Genomic DNA, 17,734 nt, shown 5'->3' with positions numbered 1-17,734 from the left:
AGTCCTGGATCTGACATTACAATAGAAATATTTTCAACTGTTGTCAGCTGTCTCAGTTCTTTAAGTTGAGTTGAACTAAGGAAGCAAACCAAAAGAAAGGCTCCCTGTTCTTTGTCCTCTCCCCTTAATCCTTTGATTGAAAGGCTCTCTGAAGCCATGACCATTGGGATGCAAGTCCCCAAGGCTCAGGCACTTATGACTTCATTATATATCTGTTCTGTGTAGTAGCCACATTTGTGACAGGGTTCTGGGCAATCCTGTGCTCCTATGAAGGACTGGAAGCTGCCCAACTTGGGTCCAGACTGGGTGGGTCCTTCTGGCCTGCTGCTCTCCGGTTGGCCTGATTCATCCTTAGTGTCAAATGTAGACCACTTGGAAGAAGGGAGGAAGAGTTTTACCTGCAGTGGGGATTGTAAAGAAATGCACCACAGAGCCTGCTCATGGAGCAGACCTTGAAGGCACATTAGGAGCTCGGAGGAGATAGGAGAAGATGAACTGGTAGACTACACCCCATTTCAGCTGTTATGTTCTGTTTCTTTCTTTTCCTTTCTGAAAATCATATTTCATTTTTAATTGACATAGCAATTGCACATACTCGGGTCTATGTTGTAACATTCCAGTATATGCCTACAGTGTGTAACGCTAGGCCAGGCTCAGTCCATCTCCTGTTCTTCAGATTCAGATTTGCTCTAAGCCAGGAAAAATCACAACCTACTTGTAGAGGAACGCCCACCTAGCACATATTCCTGTGCATGTATTTTAAGATGTAAGTTATTTTAGTAGTTGTGTAAGGAAATCTGGGAGTGGAAAATAAAAACTACAAACTGAAAAGTATACATGATAAGGCTTCAGTTAAAATAGACTCATTTCTACCCCAAACGTGTGGGAATGGTGTTTGTTTGTTGGGAAGGATCATCTTTGCCTGTCCTGTAAAGTTTGACAGACATTCCTTATTGTTTCTAAGTCCTTTCCACTTAAATATATACTACACACTTGGCTCTTGATGTTTCTCCAGCTTCCCTGTGCACCGAAAAAGCAGCAGAGAGGTCAGCTGTTAAAATGGAGTCCCCGAGTCCCCCGTGGTGTCCATCCATCCTCAAGTGTGGGTGCCACTGCCTTTCTCCCCAAGGGCCCCGAAGAAACAAGTTCAGGCCAGGGGCAGCAAACAGGCAGAGCAGAAAAGGTAGGAGAAGATTATTGAAGAGAAATCATTCTGTCTAAAGCATTAGAAAAGGGCAAAGCACAAGTTTATCAAGGCCATCACTCATCAAGTTAAATTTGCTCACCAAAAGCCATGTCAGGGAGCACAAAGTTTAGCTGAAAAGAAGTTGAAGAAAGATGCCAAGAAGGAAGACTTGCAGGAGCTAAATGAGCTGTTCAAACCTATAGTTGCTGCTCAAAAAATAAGTAAAAGTTTAGATCCTGGATCTGTGGTTATGTGTCTTCTTCAGGCGAGGATGGTGTTCTGAAGGAGAAAAGTACAGGTTCTCTTGTGACCTGACTCTGGAGAGGAAACGTGAAAAACAAGACGCAAAAGACGAGAACCTTGAAAAAGACACAGTGGATAGTTGGGATGAGAAAAAGCTCAAAGAAGCGGTGAGCAAGCAGCATGGCGAGGAGAAAAAGAAAAACACCAAAGACTCAAGCAGACCGCAAGCATTTCCTTGAAGCTATTGACAATAAGAAGTATGGGCGATCTGGGTGCGCTGGAGTGTGATAACTGTACTGTGATGAACTTCCTCCTGGATTTGTGCTGCAAAAAGATAAAAAGAAGGAAGATGAAATCTCATTAGAAGATCTCATTGAAAGGGCATTCTGCCTAGGTCTAAATGTTACCCAGATCACTCTAGGATCTCTTCTTGCATGGAGGAAAAGGAAAAGACCAGAAAAGATTGATAAACTTGAACCAGACAGGGAAGAGGAAAAGCTGACGTCAAAGGAGCCAAGGTTCTAGGGATGGGTGGTGTGAGGTGTTTGCGTCCCGTTGTGAGCTGGCCAGTGATGACTGCAGGGAAGCAGAGGATACGAACTATACTCAGGGAGCCGGTGGTCATGGGGATAATGGCTCCTCGAGCACAAATGACGGAGACATCCTAGGAGGTGTAGATGAGACAGGCATGACTGTAGCTAGCCTCAGGGCCTTTGCACTCAGCACACACACTTCAGCAACAAATGAAAACAAAACTCAGCAGAGCTTCTAGAGGGCAGGCTGAGAACGGCGCACGAGGTGACTTGGAGGAGAATGAGCAGGTGGAGGGACAGGAAAACGGAGCCACGGAGCTTTTGCTGTTGACCGAAATCTTTCTTGTCTGGACGAATTAGAAGAATTAAACACACTTGATTTAGGAAAATGACACCACCAAGTCAAAGAGAATATCAAGTCAGCTCAGCATGAGTTGAAATTGATGACGTTCGTTTTGTTCACCCAGAAATAGCAGGATGTTTGTGTCCTGTGCTGGTTCTGGAGGGCTCACACTCCTCTAAGAGGGGAATATTCTCTCCACGTCTTCTCTTCTGACTTCAGCTGCATCTCATGGCCAGTTCACAACAGCTCATGATAAACTGAAAATATGAAGGTCACTGCAGAAAGCGATTGTTGTCACTGTCCAGACAGGACGTGTAGCTGCTTTTCCAGCTTTTGGTTTTCACTGGACATGTGTTAATGTCAGCAACATAAATTGACATCTAAAATACCCTTCCTTTGACGCAGTTTTTAATAAGTGATTTCCTTTCCTCTCCTCTTTATTAATATGGTTTAGAGGTTACCCCGAAGGTGAGCATTGTACTCTGTAAAGGAAACTGCACATTCAGGCTCAGTATTGTGTATCTTTGGACAATCCCACGGACATTTGAAACGGAACATACCCCAGTGGGATCAGAAACACTGCCCTGTGTCTTCCCTACTCTTTTTTTTAAACCAATAAAGTTGTAAATAATGACCATCATACATTAAAATCTAAAAAAAAAGATGAGTCTCTGGGGAGAGTCACTCTCAGTGACCCAAAGGGACACTTTCTGGGAGGAAGAGTGTGACCAGACTCCCTTTTGTCTGGGGACATGAAGGCGCAAGGGGTTGTCCAGTGCAAGCAGCATCTGGAGCCCATGAAACACGCGAAGAACTAAGGATGCTTTGAAGGACAGGGGATTTTGTCTGAAAATCCAGGTAAAGCAATGAAAAAGGGCTGGAACAGCCCAGTGTGGACAAAGGGCTGCCCAAGGTACTCACTGCAAGTAGAACTGTAACCGAGAAGAAGAGAAAGAAGAGCAGGTGGAGAAGCAGATAGCTCCAGTCTTCTCTTGCTGGAAATTCTGAATGTTTCCTTCACCGAGGGAACTGGATGGCAGCTCTTCCTTTAGTCGCAGGGAATATAGTTTTTCAAAACAGAGCGAGTTCCTAGAGAGACCACTAGAGGGCTCTAGAGAACCACCGACCAATGTCTGAAGCCTTACACCCTCTTCTTAGCGACCTCGCGGGAGGTGGAGATGCTGACTCTTCCGATGGAAACCCTCACACGGGCACAGGAGCACAGGAGAGTCAAGGCCTGAGGCTTAGATGTCCAAAGGTTAAAAAGCCTGTGTGATTGCTTCAGCAGGTGGCCGTCTGCTTGTGCCAAGCTCGCTCCGATCACCACCTGCAAGTGTACCCTGGCCACAGTGGGTGGTAAAACCTACCATCTCCCCTTGTAGCACAGCTGTTCTGCCAGCAAGCCACATACTCCTGAGGGAAACGCACACGCTCATCTAGGTTATTTATGCCCCAGTGTGACTGGCTCTGCTGGGTCTTCTCCATCGTGGTTTCCTTTCTTTCCTTTCCTAATTTTCTCCCCGCGCCTCACTTCGCTCACTGCTCTCATATCCTGTGGGTTGAACTCAAGTGAGCTCAGGGCCTTTGCACTAAGCGACATCCCCACCCCTTTACATGTTTAACTTTGAGGCAGGGTCCTGCTCAGTCCCTAAGCTGCCTAGGCTGGGCTGGGACTTCTTACTTTCCTACCTACCTCAGCCTCCCATAGTGCTGGGACAGCAGGTGTACCTCGATTTCTAGGAGCAGATAGGGTCAGTGGGAAGAACCGGGGGGGGGTCCTAGAAATAGGGCTCAAGACGAGTGCGGTCCACTGCACTGCACTGCACTGCAGAGGCTGACCTGGGTCCTCCTCCACCTTCCAGACCCCGGGAAGAGCTGTGGGCTGTGACTCGACCCTGAGGTCCAGAGAACAAACTGGCCCTCCGTTTGGAGAGGGCGGCTTGGCTTCTGCAGCGTTCTGGGCTGTGACACTGTCGGTGCCCCTGGAGTCCTTATGCGGCTCTCTTCCTGATCACACGAACTGCAGCTCCTTAGGGCGTGGCCAACGTTCTGTTAGTGCCAGTGCTGCCAACTGTACCTTGCAACATTCCATCATTTGGAACACGCCTACAGTTATTTGTAAGGAACTCTTGATGAAATAAACCCAGGGAACAATAAAACCGTCTCTTAATGTTTGGATTGTCAGCTGCGGGAAATTTTTGCTTTGATGATCTTTCATTTTTATCTCAAGAGGTTTGGATGTCATCTCTGGATGAACTCTGCTGGGTCTTAATTGTTCCTACATTTATCCATCCGTCAAACACTTATTGAGAGTGTATTAATTTCCGTTTACCTTGAAGGCTCTTAGGAATACAAAGGATGAATTAGAAAAGGGCAGGGCTCACAAAGAAATTCATTAACCAGTGGGAGCAAGCGACAGATGCGAAGATGCGCCAGGAGAAGGAGCATGCAAGGTGCTTTGGGGGCCGAGAACAAAAAGCGAATCTACAAAAGTGAAGTCCTTTCTCTCAGTTTGTTTGAAAGCAGCCGTCTGTTCCTCTTTATCATTGTTTTTTATAACCAGGGCAGAGTAGACTTCCTGAGAACTCACCTGGACGTCTGGTATATTTTTAAAGTTGCTCCTTGCTGTTTAAAAAGGCACTGACACAGGGCCCTGGAGTTCAGCATGAGAAGCAGCGTGGCCACCCCCCTCTGAAAGTGACTTTACGCATGCGCAGTGTTTACTGCTGCAGTTTTCCAAGGAATGAGGCCATCTCTCGGCAACCTGGCCGTGTCTGGAGACTTGATAAAGATAGGAAGTGGCTGAGAGCGTGGGAGTGGGGGTGGAATCTCACTGCCTTCCGGCCGGGGACTCCTAGCAGACGTTTCTGCTGCTAAGGACAGTTTCTGCAATACCTCATGTTTCCTTCCCAACGCAAGCAGCCCTGCAGAGTGGAGAGCGCAGAGCTCATCACTTGGACGGTGTCCGTAAGGACTAATCCACTGGGTGTTCACTTTTAGGCGGGCATGGGTTTGTCGGCCTCGTCCCCTGGACAATCGTGTTTATTCTTCCTTAAATTAAACCATCATCGTTCTGTGTTTTTTTTTGCTCTGATATTCCTCCTGGGAAAAAATATATTTTTCAAACCTCCAAGTCCCTAAGCAAGTCAATAGGCAACGGTGCTCCCAAGACTAGGAAGTAAACACGCAGTCGTGTTCTGATGTCTGTTACGTAGCTTGATGTAATGGATAATGAACTATCGAACTTATTTGAAGGCGACGAGTAGGAAATCCACCCATGGAGAATCGAAAAGGAATTGGGTGGATTTCCAAATCCAAAGTCTAACTTAGCTTCAAAGCAACAATGTATGAGGTATGCTCGACGTACAGTGAACATTTAAATTTAAAAAATGATGACAGTAAAAGACACATTCCTATTAATCCACCTCAGTACACACCCCCTCACTTGGAACATTTATCGCACGGCACCTGCCACTTCCTGCAGCACTTCCAGGAGGTCCTCTTTCCTGAGTGTCTTCAGTTGTGCTGTTGTGGCTGCCTCAGTGTCCTCAGTTCATTTGAAACATCCATGTTGTATGGTCATTTTAACTTCGGGAAAGAACCAGAAATCACACGGTGCCAGATCCGGTGAATAAGGTGAGGCGGACCCAGCGTTGTGCTTTTATGAGCTCCCCTTTCCCTTGGATGGCACTTGGCTGCAGCCTTTGCTGTATTTTTGATCACACCTTGTAAAGACGCTCAGGAATGAGGACTCCGGGACTGCTTTGCAAAGTGGCCGGGACAGTGCGATGAGTGTGTTTGAAGCTAGGGGGAGGGCCCGGAGAGAGATTGATAGCAATATGTCTCTTACCGTACTAATGTGTAAAATGTAAGCATTCGCCATACATTTTGATAACCCCATTTGTGGCTGTCCACATTCTGGAAACGGTGGCACAGGACTAAATAGGGCCTGGCCGGCCTTTGCAGCTTGCTCTCGTCCTGGTCTTCGGCACCTGTTCCACCTATGTTACCTGGACCTAGGGGGATGGAGCTGGGTTCTGAGAGGCATTGGAAGTGATGCCGCTCTCCTGCTGTTCTCTGGCCAGTTCCTGGGGCTGGCGACAGAACTGGGAACTGAGGGCCACTTGTCTCGGGCCTCACCTGGGAAGAATCTTTAAATTTGACTTCTGAAGCTCTTATCGCCAAAAGAAGGTATGCATATGGGTTTAAACATTATTCTTTGGATAAAAGCATTCATTTTCTAAATGTAAACATGTAAAAAAACCTTACATTTTGTCAGGGTATTTTGGCACCGATTCAATGTTAAGATGTTATATAATTGGCTCAAACCTCTCATAGCCTCTGAGAGGCCCTGAATTTACCACCAAAAAGCAGCCAGCTTTTGAGGTTTCCTGGGCTTTTGTCTGGTGCCAGTGACCCAGCTGGTCCCTCTGCTCCTAGATCCTAAGACCAGATTAGGTCCATTACAGTTCCTGATCTTTCTTGTATGAGCACTTCAAAGTGGTGTTTTCAGTACCAGGTCTTATGCTTTGCATACGCATAGGACACTTGACTTAATATTTTACCAGTTGAAAAAAATCACCCTGGTTGGGGACATTTCTAACTATTTAAATTGGTGGGGGAGAGGAGTGAGGCTGAAACTCCCAGGTGCACCCAGGAAAATTGAAAACAGATCTTCTAGTATCTGTTATTACTCCTGGGAACAAAGGAGTAGATGTGAGAGTCAGTATTTGGGCTGTGTGTGTGTGTGTGTGTGTGTGTGTGTCTGTCTGTCTGTCTTTGTGTGCTTGGCCCACCAACCCTCAACAGGCCTCTGTTTCTGAGGCCGATGCCCACACAAATGGAACCAGCCCAGCTGGTGGCCTCCAATTGCAAAATATTCTTTGTTTTGCCTTTCCCTGGACTGAAAGTCCTGCCAATGTATCTAAGCAGTATCTGGGGCCTGTTTCCATTTAGATTTGGTGACTTAGGTCTCTTCAGCTTCCCAGAAGAGACGTCCAGTTATGCTACCGGGGAAGTCACAGTACAAGCTTTGTGTGCTTATTTATGCTTTGATTGCTGTTCCTTCAGATATCTGTGTTTATACACCACAAGATCTTTCGTGCTTAATCTTATCATGCCTGTATTTTTGTTTTACTTTACCTCACCATAAAATAATACATGCTTTTTATAGAATATTTGGAAATTATAGAAAAGCCTAATTATAGAAGCTAAAACATGTGTCATCGAAATAAGCACTATTACTTTAAACTGACTTCAATCTTAACATTTTTATTAATTTTTGTCTTTATTAATTCCCATGCATGAAAATTGTTTCATGGAACACAATAACATAGACATAGTTTTATGCTTCACCATCTAAACTTATTTACAGTAACTCTAAAAGACTATGGGACCTGTTGAAATAACAGATCCAAAAGAAAATAAAATCCAAAAGTTATGTGGTATATGTCTTGAATCTTCTGTTCTCTGTCTAAAGATGAACAGCAGGAAAAAAACCAGTGATAGTTAATATTTCTCTCTTCCTTTTCATCAGCCATTGTATTATATTCTTTAGATATGCCAAATGCCTTAAATATATACCACCAATTTTAATAGTTGTAACTACCTTGCTGCAAGTACCAGAGAAAGTACTAGTGCTAGGGCTTCCATCTAGAAGTTCCGGAAAGCCTCTTGCACGCATAGGCGGGGCTTTGGAAGGTGACTGGACAATGGGCGTATAGTCATCACGGGCTGCTGGGAAGCGGGGTCTGGTTGGAGGAGGCCGTCGTTGGGGGCGTGGCATGGGTCCATCCCCTCCCAGCTCCTTCCGGCTTTTTGCTTCCTGTTCCGCGTGCGGAGAGCAGCTCTCCTGCACCAGACCCCGCTTCCTCTCCGCCTGCTGGAGCTGGCAGCTATGAAACTGCTATAAACCGTGAGCCAATGAACCTCTCCTCCCTTAATTTGTTTCTGTTGACTGTCTTGCTTCCGCGGGAGGATAAGGAAGACAGCGAGGCATGGTAAGCTTTAAAGGGTCAAGGAAATCGGGTGCTGGAGCCCAGTTCACAGGTGGACCCCGAAGGTGAGGTCCAGGGAGGGGCCAGTCGCGCACGAATGTGAGGCCTGGTCCCAGGGCTCTGCATCCCCCTCCCGGAGTGTGGCTGCGCTTGCTGCCCTACAGCGCTGCGGGCCTGTGCGGTCTCCCTGGGCACAGCCAGGGAGACGCAGGGGCTCGCTGGGGTGCCTGTGTGTGGCCGGCAGGTGTGAGCTCACATCCGAGGGTGCCGGCCTTCCTCCAGGGGACGAGCGGGCGAGGAGGCAGAGCCCCTCTTCTGTGGCTTGGAAGATTCTGAGTCTGAGACTTTGGAAGCGGTGTGTAGTTTTCTATCTGCGCCTCCCTGCGCAGCGAGGTCTCATCTTGGTTGGTCAGTTGCTTCGGCTGTGCCTGAGTTGGGCGGTCTCCCTCTGCTCCCCGAGGAAGATCTGGGCAACGGGAGCGATGGGCACGGGGACGGGGCAGCAGAGGAAGGTAGGGCCCTTTCCCAGTCGGGACTGAGGAGTGGCCACGCGGGCCAAGCGGAGGAGCCCAGGAAGAGAGCTGCCCCGCAAGGGTTCTGCTGCCCCAGTTTTCTTTCTTCACTCATTAAGTTTATTGGTACAATTTGGGCACACATTGTGGTCACACTCAGCGTCGGGAGTTCCTCCGGTTTTAAGGCTTTGTGACATTGGTCGACCTTGATCCGCCTCTCTTTCCTTCCCTGCTGTGTTTACTCCCATGGTCTCCTGCTGGGTTTGACTGTGATGTTGTCCTCCAAACTCCATGCCCAGATCCAGGCAGAAGGAAGAGAGCTGGTCGGGGGCAGGAGGTCAGGATGGACCTGCTGTCTCTACTCGGGACACCTCTCAGGCCTTGGGCAAGATCAAGAGTTCCCACGGCCTCCAGGTGCCTGATCGTACAGTGTGTGAGCATGTTTGTGTGCCTGTGTGTGCATATACACGCTCATGTGTATGCGTGTTAAACCAGCAGTTGCAAATGGCAGCCCATGCTGCAAGTTTGGCCCTCGTATGTGCTTTGTATGGTCAACCTAGTACTGGAAAACAGTTTCCCACGGGTCCCTGTTTTCTTACACCTAGGATTTTGATGACTCATGTTTGGTCACTGACATCCTTGAGGGTTGGAACCTGTGAAGTTAAGCTGCATCTGCCTGCATGCACTCTCTTAGATCTTGGTATGAGTAAAGAAACAGAAACGAAAGCCTGCACTCCAAAGCATTCTTCTCTGAAACTCCAGTCCATTTTCCTGAGGCCTTGCTGCATTTTGGTTTCCCTAGTAAGGGGCGCATTCTTCATGGAAATGGCTATTGAAATTTCAGGTACTCCGGCGTTTACATTGACTCTGACTTTGAGGGTTTTCACATTTTGATTTATTTTGTTTCGCGTCAAGGATGGGAGGAGGGAGGGAGGAAACAGGTGTGTGCTCAAAGACCAAAGGGCCAGGATGACAGATGGCTGTAGGAAGTCCTGACAAATTGGTAGTCAGTATTGTTTGTCTGGAGAAGCTCGTATGACAGAAGGAGTGTCAGCAGCCACCGCAAGTCTCATTCTTCAGGGCCCAGACTCCAGGCTGGAATCGGGTTTGAGTAAAATGCCTGTCCTCTTAATCGGAGCCATCACTCTGAGGCGTGGGAGTGGCTGGTGGTTCCGTATCGCCGAAGAATTAATGCGCCTCACCAGCCTGATACCAGCCCTAAAAGTGTCCGGCTTTCCTTTCTCTCTATTAGGAAGCTGCCACAGGCCTCACACCCAAGAACAGAAGAGACCTGGCTTCACGCTCATGGGTGGCCGTGAAAGACTTCCAGCCCCGTTCCTTCATTGTCTCCTTCAGTCTCCAGGTCTTCTGTTTTCTCATGTCTTGTTTTGCTCTTGCTTCCTTCAATCTTAGGGACAGCTTCAGGGAGGGTAAACGCGGGCCTGCAGTGCGTCTGTGCACAACTTGCACGGACGCTATCCAGAGCACAGCAGGCTCAGCGCACTCTACCGCCTGAGGATTTGTTCCTCTCTCAGCCTCTCGCACCCTTGTGGCTTGTGAGGGGCCTTGGTGAAATCTCAGAGACCCCTTCTGAAAGGTGGCAGGTGGAGGGGTGGGCGGGAGGTGGCTGAGCAGTGCCTGGAGCTCCTGTCCGACCGACCGCTGGTTAGGGGCCGGCGCCACAGCGCAGGCCTATGTGGGGCACTGGGTCTCTCTATTTGGCTTCAGTCTTCCCATTGTGTGCGTCTCCATGTTTTTCTGTGTAGCTCCATAGATTTTTAAGCGGCAAAGAGGAGCTTTTCTGGCTTACAGTTTCTGAACCTGTCTGATTCACACACCCACTAACATCTTGTAAGGTAGGGCTCCATCTCTTGTCCCTTGGTGGTGTGGAGGGGCTGGTGACATTTGTGGAAAGAACGTAGTTAGAGGACTGCATGATTCAGAACTTTACATCATTCAAGCAATACCCGGACTTGGTTTCAGAGCTTGGCAGTTATGTGATCCTTGAAAAGAACTTAGATTTGAGAGATTTACATTAGTGCAAATTTGGAGCACGAAGAGACTTTGTTAAATTCATCTACCATGCTATTTTACATTTGCTCAGAGTCTAACAGTAGCATCTTCTTGGGTTTATGTCTAGTAACTCCTATAATCTTTAAAAGTATAATATAATTCTTCAGGGGAATTATCCACTTCTTCCTTGGAGAACTATGGCTGTGAATCTCTTGTGAGCGAGAAGGTGAGCTAACGCCTCACAAAATGTTCTGAGAGAAACGTTGGGATTGTGATTGCTGTCTTTGTGGATAGTAGCTTGGCTATGCCTCATAAACAAGTGATTTTCACAAATTTAGTGAAGATTTGTCTCTCATGGGCAGGGCGGAATACTAGATTCTGAGCAAGATTGAAATAGGTGAACTGCATCTCAGGCATACAAGGATGTTAAACTAAACCTGGTCCTGTGTGACTCAGTACCACGTTGTTTATCTTACTCGCTGTCTTTCCATCTCACTCTTTTATGAAGATGAACATAATATTACCACCCGATATGAGCAGAAGTATCAAAATATTTAGGACCTTTTGTGGAATGCCAAGGGAGTAAACATAATATCTTTGTGTCCGTGTCCGTGTCCGTGTGTGTGTGTGTGTGTGTGTGTGTGTGTGTGTGTGTATTTTTTTTGTCTGGCGTTTTAAACACAAACTGTTTAATTCTTGATGTTGCAGCCCCCTGTCACTTCTCCGCTGAGTGTCTTTGAGCAAGTCATCGAACCTCTCTGCGCCTTCATTTTCTTGCTTGTTAAGATGAAGTAAAAGTAATTGTCACAAATGATTAAAGGAGCTAAGATTTGTGAAGCACGCAGAACATGTTGACATATGTTCTACATGCTTTTGATAAATCAGATCTTTGAAAAATGTTCTCATGTAATGTTCTGGTTTTAGTATGTGTAGTTCACTTACACAGTGGTGCCTTTGTCCCTGATGTGGGAGTCTTTCACTCTCTGCTGTCCAGGATGGAAGCCCCTTTAGAAAGGGGGACCTCATGTGTACTGAGCACAGAACTCAGTGTAGACATCAGGCTGCTCTGAGGAGAGACGCAAAGCTCACAAAAGTCCTGCCCTAGTTAATGCGGGTTTGAAAACTTACCGTTTAAATGACATTTGCTCTTGCATGAATGATGAACTCCAGGGTGGTGTGGATGGCCCAGAAAATACATGTATTTTTTTCAAGTGCATTCTAATAGTAAAAACAAACAAACAAACAAACAAACAAGTAGAGTTAGAGTTGTATTTCTTTAGTCTGTTCAGAATTAGGCTTTCTGGGAACTTTGATTCTCTGAAGTAATCCGTGGAGCCTGTTGGTACAGAGAAATACAGGCTCACTCAATGTGGGTTTGCTTAAAAGCAAGATAGGCCCAGCTCACTTCATTTCCTTTCCTGATAGAGCAGGGAGACTGGAGAGGAGGGGAAATGCCACAGACGCAGCGTGTCTGGGTCTCAGGAAGACGCTCGATAGTCCTCAGGAAGTCCTGATGGGAAGATGAAGACGGGGAGCCAGCTGTGCAGCGCCGTCCCACGGTGCCCGGGGTCCTCTCCGTGTGGGCCGCGTTTTGACATCTTGACATTGCCGCCTGGTGTTGGGACGATCTCGGTGGAGACAACAGAGGAGAAATCAGAAGGAATGAGAGTGTGCAGTTGGGGAGATGGGGAGTCTTCGTCTCAGGCGCCCCTTAGTGCGTGCTGCGGGGCCGTGAGGCCTCGTCTCGAGTGAGAGAGGAGCTTTGTTGGCTGTGGCATCTGCAAGAGCGCTCGGTGTGGCCCGGCTGCAGGGAAACTCAGGACGTGTTCAGCTGCCTTTTGACTAGATGTGGATTTCAGTCCCACCCTGTTCTCCCATGGTCAGACGGCACCGTAGCACTGTTCAGTCCCAACACATCCTTCTGATAGCCTGGACCCAGAAACAGCTGCGGGTCGGCTGCACGGGCGCGGTGGCACAGCCTGTGCTCTAGATCTGCTGGAGGCTGAGGCAGGAGGATCAGTTTGAGGTTAGCCTGGGCAGCTTAGGGAGACCCCGTCTAAATCAGTAGAGGGAGCGGGAGAAGAAAAAGGAGAAGAGCAAGAAAGAGAAAAGACAGGAAAGGAAAGAGGATGAAAGAGCTAGGAGAAAGCAGAGAAAAGAGAGAAGAGGGAGGGAAGGAGAGGAGGGAAGAGAGGAGGAAGCGAGGAGAGGAGAGGAGAGGAGAGAGGAGGAAAAGGAAGAGGGAAAGAAGGTGGCGCTGGAAAGGGGGCTGTAACCTGACCTGATTCCTGACTTCAGATATTTAAAGGGCTCAGATAGAATGGGGCCCAATTTCTGCATCCCCAAGTAGACGGAATTAGATACAAACACACAGCTTGGGGTTAACAGGGAGCTGTCAGATAGTAATACAATTTGCTCATTGTTGGATGGATTCAAGGAGAAGGGACAGGGCCTCTGTTTAGGGAGGCAGTGAGTGCCCTATATCAGGATGGCCAGAAGCAAGAGACGGGGCATGAACAGCCTTTTTCTTGAGCACCGGCATGCTGGTTGCTGTTACTTCTCTTGATGCGAGCAAGGGCTGGTACAGGCGTGCTGGCCTTTCTGAGTCCTACATAGTGCGTTTCTGATTGGAATACGTATTATAGAAGTATTAAGAGGGACAAATGCACTGAGATTCCATCCCTGAAAGGCCTTCAGTTGCACCCTTATGTTCTCCTCAGTTTTCCTTTCCAGTGTCTTTAAGGCACATCTGGGGCACAAACATCAGTCTTCTTTCTCTCAAATGCGTGGTACTAAAATCAAACTGGCAGAGGCCTTGGGAGTGTCTGTTCTGAGGACCCACCGGTGTACTTTGTTCATTTTCTTATAAAATGTTGGTCATGTTATACACAAAGCTAGTGATGGATATGGCTAAATTAAAATTGTGTTAGCGATTTTTATGCCTACCAATTTGTTATTGTTTCTACGTATTGTATTAATGTATGAGCACAGTAAGTATTGCAATAGTTATGCAATTTAAAATAATTATAGTCATTGTTGGAGAAGAAAGGGCAAATGCAGTGGGATGTGACTGTGCATCCTGTTTTCATCCAGCTTGCTGGCTGGATCCTGTCACAGTTTACCCACAGAACACCCACGTCATATTTGTTGGGATATAAAACCCTTTCCAGGAGTCCAGGTTCTCTTGCTCCTTTTTCCACAGCTACCTCTGTGCTTGAACACACAGCAGCGCGGCACTAGAGGGCAGTCTCGGACCATCTCCTGTGCTGCGGGAAGAACACAACTCCACAGCGTGAAACTGTTTTCTACCATAACCTGGGAACACTTGGAGTCTGACAGCTTTTGCTAAATCACCACCACCCAGCCCTGGGGTATCGGTAGGGACATTTTCCTGAGTGATCACAGGCTTCAGATCTTTCTGTTCCTGTCCGATACCAGGGTAGTCCTCTAAGCCAGGCAGGCAGCATGGTGAGTCTGGGAATCCAGTGACATGGGGATTTGGGTTTCAGCGCTCATGCTCTCTTGACCTTCACCGAGAAGCCCCAAATCTCAGATTTCTTATCTGTAAGATGGAGATTAGAGGGAGTACTCGAAGGCCACTTTGAAGTCTCTGAAGTTCTTTCTCCTCTCTCTTTCCTCAGCCCCTCCCTTCCTTCCTGATTAAACCAAAGGAGAACCTGGGACACCTCGAGGCTGTTCGGAGCAGGTCTGCCATGAGCTTGCAGGCTGAAGGGTGGCAAAGCACCTTGCAACCTGTGTACTCCGAGGCCGAGCCCTGGGGGTGTGAGTGGAGAACTGTGCCGTAAAACAGATCCGGGGCTGAACCGGGGCTCAGGAGTCTGTACCCTCATTGTCAGTGAGGCATCGATCTCAGGCTAACCCTGGATGAACCTGAAAGGTGACACTTGGGTCAGGAGGGAACTCCCCAGGGAAGGGAGCAGATGAGATGCATGATGTGTAATGGGGCAATATAGTCAGTGTTTCATGAAAAAACAATTACAGTGAATGACTTTACCGCAAATCCACCTTGCTTGAAACACACTCATCCTGTCATTCTTGCCACTTCCACAGCAGCTCCGGAAGTCCTCTCTCTTGAGTACCTTTGGTTGTGCTGTCCTGGCTGCTTTGATGTCCCAAATCAATTCAAAGCATTTGTCATTCATGGCCATTTTGACTTTGGGGAAGAACCAGAAGTCACCTGGTGCCTGATCTTGTGAGTAAAGTGGATGAAGCCACGGCGTCATGTTTTTGTGAGCCAGTCTTTGCATTACATGGCACTGGGTAGCAGCATCGCCATAGTTTTGATCACAGCTTGTTTAAGAAAAACCTATTGAAAGAGGACTTCCAGAACTGCTTCAGAAAGTGGCAAGAGCAAGGGATAAGTGTGTTCAAAGTATGTGTGTAGGGGGAGGATTCTGAGGGAGATTCATGGCACCGTCTTTTACTGCAATAGTTGCATTTTTAAATTTAAACACCTGCTGTCCCGTTTGATCGACTGTTCTGTGCAGCCAGCCTGTTTCCTGGAGTTGGGTCGCCACATCACAGGCATGCTGTGCGTGTTACTCCTCAGCTCCCCACTCAGTGTCCTTATTCTAGTAGCTAGGATTTGGTCAGTGGGAGCATTTGCATCATGAAAGTCTACTATGAAAATTACTAATCTTATGGGAGACACCTGGGCCTTCAGAAGCCCTCAGTGAGCTGGTGGCTGAGCACTTCCTGGGACTCCCTCATCCAGCACCCTGTACAGTGTGGTGTGGAGTCCTGGCTGGTGAGGAGGATGTGGACAGAGCACCAAGTGCGTCTGTGTTGGAGACTTGAAGATTTATCCACAAATGACATCTCATTGACTTTTGTCAGTTGGCGAACCATTCCTTTAGGGTTGGCCTTTCTGGCCTCATTCCAAATATGCACAGCATTGACATGCATAGAATGAATCACTCACATTTCTCCAGGCAAAACTGATTATTATTATTATTATCTTTTTTAAGTTCAGGAGAACATTAGAGAAAGGGTGAGATACTGAGGAAAGGGCCTGTCAACCAAATTATCTACCGAAAGAGAGGAGGAAGGGCTCTGTTGTTTCACTTGGGGACAGGATACCAAACAGTTATGGCACCATAGTACTTTTTGGGAGGTATTTTTTGGAATTTATAATTTAAAATATTGCACTTAACTGAGATAATGAAGGATCAGTTCCCTCCCATGCCCTGCCAAACATACACCAGGGCAAATGCTTTACTTCTGGGTGTTGGGGCTTAAACTTTATTATGGAAAATTCTATACATTTTCAAGTATATACAAAATTGTATCTATAGCTAGAACTGATGAATGCTAGAAGCCATCATGTCCTCATCACTCAGATTCAATAGTTATTAAATTCTGGCCAGTCTCATTTCACTTCTACCCTTGCTCACATCGTGGGGCAGGGTAGAGGAAGTGGTGAAGGGTTAGTTAATTGAAAAGAGTTTGATTGTGGCCTGGAAAGAAGTCAGGTGTGGAGAACTTCCCCAAGGAGGGGGACAGGCTTTTGACTGACTGTAGTCACAGCAGCTAATGGACCACTTTTCCTAACTGGTTAGGATCTAGTAGGAACCCTCAGAAGACACATGAAACACATTATTACCGGAGCCCTGTATTTTGATTAACTCCGTGAGTTTTGTTACCAGCTCCTTCTAAAATGAGAAACCAGGGATGGAAAGAAAGGGAGAGTTATAGGGTATAAAAGGAACTTAGTATTTCTTTGCTCTCTGGATGCTGATGATTTAAGTCAGTTTTCCATTACTCTAACAAATACTTGTGATAATTAACTTATAAAGAGAAAGGGCCTATCTTGACTCATTGTTTTAGAGATTATAGTCCCTTATCAGGGAGATCCATTGTTTTTAGGCCTCTGGTGAAGGTTCTGGGCAGCAATGTTGGAGTACATGGTAGGGCAAAACTCATGGTCAGAAATCGAGAAGGAGCAAGGTATTGAGGGTTCCACTGCCCCTTTCCAGGCCATGTCGCCAGTGACCTGAAGGCCTCTCTCAGGCCCCTCCTCTTAAACTTTCCACTGCCTTCCCACAGCACCAGGTTGGGACCAAGCCTTTAACATGAAGGCGTTTCAGGGACCCTGAAGATCCAAACCATAGCTCAGCTTTTCTCCTTGGCTTTCTCAGTCTGTTCAGATAGAACAGAGCACAAATTCTAAATGATAGTCCACCCGTCCTAAGGGCAGGCCTGTCACAATCTTAGTAATATAAAAATCTTGACTCATTTGATGGGCAAACAATTCAACTAGAAAAGGGAGACAAGCTTTGACCTTCCTGTGATAGACTTACTGTACTTTCAGTGACAGGTTATAGCTTATATACTGCTTTTCTTTTTTGTTTCTTTTATAGTCTTAGGGGGTTTGAGCTAAGAGATGGCCCCTGACATTTTTCTTAGTACGTGTTTCCTTCTCTCTGCTTTCTGGTCTTCTCTTCTCCCTCTTATTTCTTGCAAGTCCAAAGATTATGCACCCGTGTGCTCTTGACACTCTGGAATTGGAAGAGCATGGAATGCGGTCCCAGGAAGAGCATGCTTGAAGGAGTGGTAATTACTTTAGGATGGATGAGTAAACTGGGGCATATATTCATCACTTGAACCTCCTAGTGAGGTCGGTTTCAAGTGGACAAATTACTTGAAAAATGAGACCGCTGGGAGCTTCAGAAAGCCAAACATCAGCAGAGAAAGGGCTCTGTCTAACATGCTGTCTTACTATTTTCTAATAAATCAACTGCAGCTATTTTATTGGAACCATCCAGGATAAAGCCCTGTCTGTGGTGTGTGTGGAGGACCTGGGAAGGAAGTGCCTCTGATGTTGTAGACAAGCACGTGAGCTATTTATCGACAGAGGTTTTCACTTGCCAGTTGCTTGGAATAGGTTG

At 47.1% G+C, this 17,734-nt stretch overlaps 1 pseudogene; it reads left to right on the top strand.

The window, feature by feature from the left end:
• Nucleotides 1–267: 267 nt before the first annotated feature.
• LOC104875519 lies at nucleotides 268–2,354 on the top strand (annotated as a pseudogene).
• Nucleotides 2,355–17,734: the final 15,380 nt, after the last annotated feature.

Source organism: Fukomys damarensis, unplaced genomic scaffold (assembly GCF_012274545.1).
Source record: "Fukomys damarensis isolate Sample0158 unplaced genomic scaffold, DMR_v1.0_HiC HiC_scaffold_3, whole genome shotgun sequence".
NCBI lineage: Eukaryota > Metazoa > Chordata > Mammalia > Rodentia > Bathyergidae > Fukomys > Fukomys damarensis.
This window is presented reverse-complemented; position numbering and strand designations above follow the sequence as displayed.